General features: G+C 32.0%; 1 protein-coding gene across 1 annotated transcript in view; it reads left to right on the top strand.

Annotated features, from left to right (window-relative positions):
* The first annotated feature begins 3,776 nt into the window (after window positions 1–3,776).
* The window catches only part of LOC106465371 (prolactin-releasing peptide receptor-like), a 77,672-nt gene continuing 73,716 nt past the window's right edge, over window positions 3,777–7,732 (top strand). The window contains exon 1 of the mRNA XM_022393255.1: window positions 3,777–3,850. The gene's annotated coding sequence lies outside the window, so the exon portion shown is untranslated. The remainder of the gene's footprint in view (window positions 3,851–7,732) is intronic.

A 7,732-nucleotide genomic window follows, 5' to 3' on the forward strand; every position in this document is an offset into this window, starting at 1 on the left:
AAAATATCGTCTATTTCTAAGCAACTCTCACAAAATAAGCATACAACAATACCAACGCGTCAATTTCATGGATAGTTACGTACAAAATTTTTTTTCTAGCTCGTCTAAATATTTTACAAGTAATTAGTCGCCGAAAAAAGAGGCTATTTTCAATGGTCTGTAGAAACATTTCTTATCTTAATTAAGGTTGAGGGTTGAGGATAAATAATCAGGGAGCGTTTACATGGATTTGTATATAAAGTTTAAAACCTGATGTTCCTTGCTACAAAATATTTTCATAATAACTAATTGTTCTATATCACGTATGTCAGTAACAAGTTAGAGATTCCAAGCTCCAAGAATGATATAAGTTTTCAAGAATTGCAATATGCTTGTGTGTTGGATGAATTTATTTTGAAGTTATAGAATATTTTTGTAAATTCTGTTGATTCCCTCTCAGAACTAATAATCTTATCTTGAGTAGATTTCAATATTATTTTTCAATAATTTGTTATAATTTTGAACTTTTAAATATTGGGTAAGTACAGCTAATGGGCCAAGTTATTTTCCCCAATATCTTAATAATTACATAAAATATAGGAGGATAGTTGGAAAGGCTAAACATTGAGATCAACTTTGAAAACATTTTAACTTATTAATCTACTAGTGAACGAACGATTATTTATCAGGCTTTAAGGTTTGGTTTATATTAACTGCTATCGATTGCATTATCACGATTATAAACCTACGTAAAAAAATATGTTTTAAATAATTAAGGACGAAAATTACTTAATGATTTTAATATGCCAATCACACTAACGTCAACTGAGAGAAAATGCTAATACTAATACAGTAGCAAAATGTCCCTGAAAAGAAATTATAAAACTAAAATTTGAGAAAATACAGTTACAAGTTTGGAATGATTAAATTTCCAATTAACGAGAATATCTAAGTCATTAGTGAAACTAAAACTTGATAAACAAGATTTTTTGCGATTATATTATAGGTGAAAAAACATTTCCTCCATATAGCACTTTGATTATTATTCTAACTTTTAAATTCCGTTATAGGCATACAACAATTATTTACTTACGCTTAAAACTGCTTGATTTGCGTATTTCTTTTTTATTGCCATTCGTTTTCATTTTCTTTCTCTGTTTATTAACTTTTGTTTGTAACTTTTATTATCTAGAGTTGCGATTTTGTTTTTAGTAAACACATTAAATTTTGTAAATGTATTTAGTATTTTGTTGCAAATATAACTTTTAATTAACGAAGTTTTACTAAGAGCGTTTGTTCTGTTAACATTCTTCTCTCGCATTCTTCAATAAATATTTCTGTTTAGATGATAAAAACCTCTATCTTTGGAACGTTATTTAACATTCTCAAAAAAAGGACACAGCTTTATTCACCTCTTTATTAGCCAATCACATTTTTTTTCTATAAACATTTATTTACCTAAAGCCTTTATTTCTTTGAAACAGACTTATTCTATTCTCCAAACAACTTCAACAGTTATGGATTCTTTCTAGTATTTAAATACTTATATATATATATATATATTGATCAAGTAATCAAATATCAATAAAAAGATCAATCTCTCCAGTTGTAGCACTTGCTTTTAGAGGTAGGGGATTTCATCCACTGCGTGAGTAAAAATTCTGTGTATCTAGAATTTAAACCATAAAAGACTAATATAGTGACTGTACTATGTTTTTTTTTCTTTTGGTGAGTGTAGTTACTCAAAATGGTTGTTAAACCTGGATGATACCACAGCATGTAACTTATAATGAATAGTAGAGATACGGCAACAATTGTAAACATCTCTAATGAACGTTTCGGAATTATTAAAGATACTAATGATACTGTTGTTATTATCATAGATTTGTTGAAGACGGAATATGTGTAATTCTAAACGTTCTTTAAAGTTGTTTATAAATGTTGCCGTGGCTCTACTATTCGTTATCTGACTTCGTTTCCCACCAAATGGATCAATAGCATGTAACTTGTATCAGTGATAGTCTGCGATATTACGAATATCACACGTTTTAAATGTTTGTTGAAGATTCTATCAAACTGATAAGATGGTGGGTCAAAATCATACACTCCCTACGTTTCAAAAATAATAAAGAAACATGCACTTTAACCTGTCTTTTTATAGTTTAGTGAAATAAGAATATTATTAACAAGTTCTTGGCTGTTTTACTAAAACGCATATGTCTACAAAAGTGTAAAAGTGCCTCGTTTCTGTTTCATACAAATCAGATCCAAATATGATGACCTTTCAATAGATATAAATATTTGATATTTTTTGTTTTAAAGCGAACAAGTTTTCAGACACAAACTTTAAGAAAATACATTTTGAAAGATCACATTAAAAATATTATGAACTGTGTGCAGACGATGTTTTAAATATTTTCAAGCATTTGATTCTGCCAATGATAATAAAATAACGAATAGTATATGATTGATTTTTCGGAAAACATGATTTAACAATAAAGTAAAGCAAGAATGTAATAATATGAAACATTTATTAAACGTTTCGAAATCTTCAAAATTCCATTTTCAGTGATTTAGAGGTACAAAACAAACACAACTGTAATTACAACAGAAATATGATATAATTTGTAATACATAAGAAGTGAACAATTTGAATATAAAAAGTACAAAAGAAAATGAAAAGTATGTAACACAAATGAGATAATTAAATTAAAATAGATTTAAATCAAGTGAAAGATGTGTATTATTTAGAGACGAAAGAAGAGTTTTTATGTATAACGTTTCTTTGATTAGAAGTTCAGTACCATGTTTGGCTGTTGAGAAAATTTTAAAGTTGGAGAGAGAAATCGGATGCTCTATTTCTGTATCGTGTTGGTATATAGCGGAGTTTGTAAGCTTTCTTCCAGTTTTTATAGATATGCCCATGATGCTTTACAACATTACCTGTAGTTCACAACACATTAAAAGTATAAGAACTCGTTATAACATAAGTTAATCCCTTCTAGCCGTTGTAAAAAAACCGCTTTGTGGAAAATCTCTATTCAGTAATTAAAATAGGTAGATATATTATATATACGTAGAGAAAAATGTTACAGTTTACAACTTTTATTACATTACTGCTGAGCTAATAATGTATAAGGCCAAAACATTTTCATCAGAGAACTAAACTGTTACATGATATACTGGAGTTAGTTTTGTAAAATTGTAAATCTCTTTCTGTCTCTTGCTCATTACAAAGGGCCAAAACTTAGGTAGGGTTAGTACCATACAACTTAAATATTTATTGAACGACGTTTTAAGTTCTGTTTTCAGTAAGAATAAATCAGTTTCTTTTGTTATAAACACACGACTACCTTGAAATATAGTCAGTATATTTTAAAGTTTGATAATCTCTTCGCTAATAATGTCTACACAGCTGTTAAAACATTTCTGTATTCTATTTTAAAAGCTGCTTGGAACAAAAAAAATTCATTTTTGGATCTTTAGATCATATTGTGTAATGATTTGCTGGTTAATTTAGGTTTAAGTATAAAGATAAGTAAAGCATATAAAAAAAATATAGGATCCAAATTCAAAATTTTTGACATTTTGGAAGACATTTTTATCGGCAACTTCTCTGAGCTGAAAAAAGCTGTTAACGACAATCGTTCAGTTTAACCAATCAATACGGTAGCTGTTGTGCATATGACTGGTGACGTATTTCTATCACCATATGAACGTGGTTGTTATCGCTCGGTGAATGTTAAACTATCTTGGTGACGACTTGGAACGTCGTACACTTTATTGTTCTCACACCAACGATATATCTTTTTTAAACTTAGTGGATTTGATCTATGAATGAGCATCCTCTACTGCTTTAGTTGAAAATAACGTAAGTTGATATATACATTATATGTAATATAATATCATATAATAAATATTGTCTATCTAATATAATTGATATAATATGATATTATATAATGGTGTTAAATGTAATTTCAAATTACTATACATCAGAAGCTACTTTAATACTTTACTTTCTAGATGTATAAATAATAAATAGAGTTTAAACTACAACCTTTTTTTAAACGTACTTATTCGGTAAAGATAGTTTTTCTTAACTTAACAATTTCATGGTGGATTTTGTCATTTTTGTTTCATTCAGGTATCAAGTCAAAATGAGTAGCTTTTCAATAATTATAAGATTTTTACAATTACTTTCAAAACAAATTAATCATTAAACACATACATTGTGAGAAAAGTTTTTTTCATAGCATTTTGATGAAGATGCAAGGTGTGGACTGAACAAAATAATTCTAACAAGCCTTTTTACAGCCTGATGCACAGAATAGACCCATATGTTCATGTTTGTAATGAGGTATGTTATATCGCAGTGTTTGTAAGATGTCTAAGATCTCGGTCAACTTTGGGTGCCAGGTTTCCTGCCAGTGGGCACGTGTGTCAATTTTACGGCAGGTTCTAGTACAACTTGGAACTGTGCTATATTCACTAAATGTTAAGCCAGTCAGCTTAGTTCTACAGTTGTACATCGATTAGGTAGAAGGTTTGACGATGACACATGTGAAAATCAGCAGCTGGGTAGTACTGTTATACATCCATGCGTAAGTCAACTTTTCTGTTTCATAACTTAGCGGTCAGCAGAGTGGCAGATAGAACAAGATCTATCACTTGTAACTAATGAGTATGGTTAACTAATCCAGCTTCACCAGCTCTTGTTTTTTTATTCAAACACGTTACAGATGTCTGTTATTAGTTGGAAGTCTTCGGATTCCAAATTTGTTTTTTTAGGGTAATTCAATTCAACTTTCATAAACTTATCAATACACGTATTATTGAGCTTTATTACTGGCCATGTTATTAAACATATTTCCATTCTATGATTCAAACTATTTCTCTTTAATTTCACTCCGAAGTTATTATTAATAGTTTATATTTATAAGTATATGGTATACAAATGTAGATATCTACTTCTAATACTTATCTTGGATCTAAGCACTTTTTGTGACTAAGTTAGATGCCCAATAGTATGATTGAAACCCTTTTTTATTAGTAATCCTCAATGTTCTCAAATTAGGTGTAAGGTAACATCGGTTGAAAATGAGGGAGTGTGAGAAAGCGGCCGGCTTTTGATCATTTTCTGAGAAATTAGGGGATTACAGTACTCTAGTCTAAGTCAAAAGAAAAAAAAAACAGAATGAGCGGGTATAGCGGCTGCTTTTCTAGTTTCAGCTGGAATGGTGACTAAAAGACCCTATGGCTCTGAAACATTATAATTCGATATAAGGGAAACCGCTGTAAAGTCAGAGAGAAAGAGACCGGTGAATTTGAGAAGGGAATATAAAAGGCAGGAATTAAACAAAAGAAAAAGAAACAGAAGATTAGAAGATGTGAGAGAGAACTAATAAACTCGAGAGAAGTGAAGGAAGAAAGTAATGCACAGCCAGTAAGAAATAAAACGTATTTCTTAATCTATGTGTTAATTATTATCAGTAATAAACAGCAATTTGTTATGTTTAGTTTGACTTATGTCAATTTCTAATAAGCCCACCCCCATTGGCTCAGCGCTGAGTCTACAGACTTATGACTCTATAAATCAATTTCAATACCCATAGAGGCAATTCACGGACAGCTCATTGTGTAGCTTTGTGCTTAAGAACAAACAAACAAATTCCTGATAGGAATAAGTGGAAACTAAATAAAGTTGATGTATATAAAAAGGGAAAGTGTAGTAGAAGTATACCAAGATCGTAAAAAATGTGGTGTCAGACGTTAAAGTCGTAAGGAATCAAAACACAACAATTAAAGAATAATTTGAAGGTGGAACCACATAAAAAAGCCGAAAAGGAATGTCAACTAGATGAAGCAACGAAGAAGGGAAATATAATAAGTTTCTTTTTTTTTGTTCTTATCTTACCTGTTTTAGTTTTGATGGTGGTTCGTTTGTTTGGAATGAAGCACAAAGCTACACAATGGACTGTCTGTGCTCTGACGACCACGGGTATCGAAACCCGGTTTCTAGCGTTGTAAGTCCGCAGACATACCGCTGTGCCACTGGGGGGGGGGATGGTGGTTCAATTTAATTCTTATTGATTATAAGTTATGTGGTTCATTGTTTAAGATTATAGAATTAAAGCTAGCGCTAATGAGAATTGAAAATCACTAGTAAAAAGTCAGTAGGTAAGCAAATGTAGAGAACTGGATATAACACTTAGAAGTTTGTTATTTCGCTCAAAACTACACGAGGGCTATCTGCGCTAGCCGTCCCTAATTTAGCAGTGTAAAACTAGAGGAAATGCAGCTAGTCATCACCACTCACCGCCCAATAGTGGGATTAACCGTCACATTATAACGCCCCCACGGCTGAAAGGGCGAGCATGTTTGGTGGGACGAGCATTCGAACCCGCTGCCCTCAGATTGCGAGTCGAGCGCCCTCACCGCCAGGCCATGCCACGCCAACTTTCAAGTTATTGGGGAAACAAAGATGATGTTTTAACTGAGGCGGGAGTCACAATACATGATTGTTCTAACCTTGAGCTTAGTGGTGTTCATGGTAATAATTTAAACTGTCCTAAGATACAGTTCGAAATGAAACACTTATAAACTGAAAATAATTACTTGGAAGTAAAAGTTGAGAGTAAACGCTTGGAAATAGAAGCAGCGAATAAAACATTTAGAGCTAGAGTTAGCAAATAGGAATAAGCAGAGGGAATTCGAATTGATTATGAATGGAAGCTATAATAATTCTGGTTGAAGGGCTGGAATGCTCGAAACAAGCACCCACGTGCAGTTTTCTCAATTTTGCGAACATGTTGTAGATTTATTTTTCTGTGCTTTTGAAAAAATAGCAAGAGCAGAGGAATGGATATATTGAGCAAACTCATTCCTGCATTACCTGGAAAGACATTAGCAGCATATAATAAAAATTGGGATCGCAAACAAAATAGAGTATGTTGTAGTGAAATCAGTTATTTTAGAAACATATTTGTTTAAATCTGTAACTTATTGCAGAAAAATTCAGAGATTAACAAAAATGGTAAATGGGACAGTTAAAAAGTTTGAAACAAGGCTGTATGAGTTGCTAGTTAAATGGGCCGAATGATCTAACCCTATGAGAGATGGTGACAAAAGTACCAACATACAGTAAGTAATATGGTTAAAAGATAGGGAGCCACACAGTAAGTAATATGGTTAAAAGATAGGGAGCCACACAGTAAGTAATATGGTTAAACGCTAGGGAGCCACACAGTAAGGTTAGCAGATGAATACGCAGTGATAATGAAACACAATGCGTTGAAAGTGGGTGAAAATCAAGCTAGGAGAACTACTTGCCACAAACAAATAAAAGTGGATCGAAGCTCCGAGAGAATTGTAACTTTCCCGCAGAGTGATTCTGTAAATAAGGAGAGAAATTACAAACCTCTACCAAAATGTTTTATATGTGACCAAGTTGAGCATATACACAGCGTGGTCACAAGTAAATAGACACCATCTTTTAAGAAAAAATGATTTTTTTCAGTCATATTCACATGAATTGATATATCTATAATTTAATTAATATCTAGTAGATCTTCCTTTCGCTTCGTGGAGTTCGTTGATCCTTTGGGGCATCGTGAGAATCATCTCGACAATTTTAGATTGTGGGATTTTCGCCCACTCTTGCTTCAAAACTTGGAGTAGATCGCTCTTCGAAGTTGGTTTTGTTGGTTGTTTCTTGACTTGCCGTTCGAGTATGGTCTAGAGGTTTTCGATGGGA

This window comes from Limulus polyphemus, unplaced genomic scaffold, assembly GCF_000517525.1.
Source record: "Limulus polyphemus unplaced genomic scaffold, Limulus_polyphemus-2.1.2 Scaffold1923, whole genome shotgun sequence".
Lineage (NCBI taxonomy): Eukaryota > Metazoa > Arthropoda > Merostomata > Xiphosura > Limulidae > Limulus > Limulus polyphemus.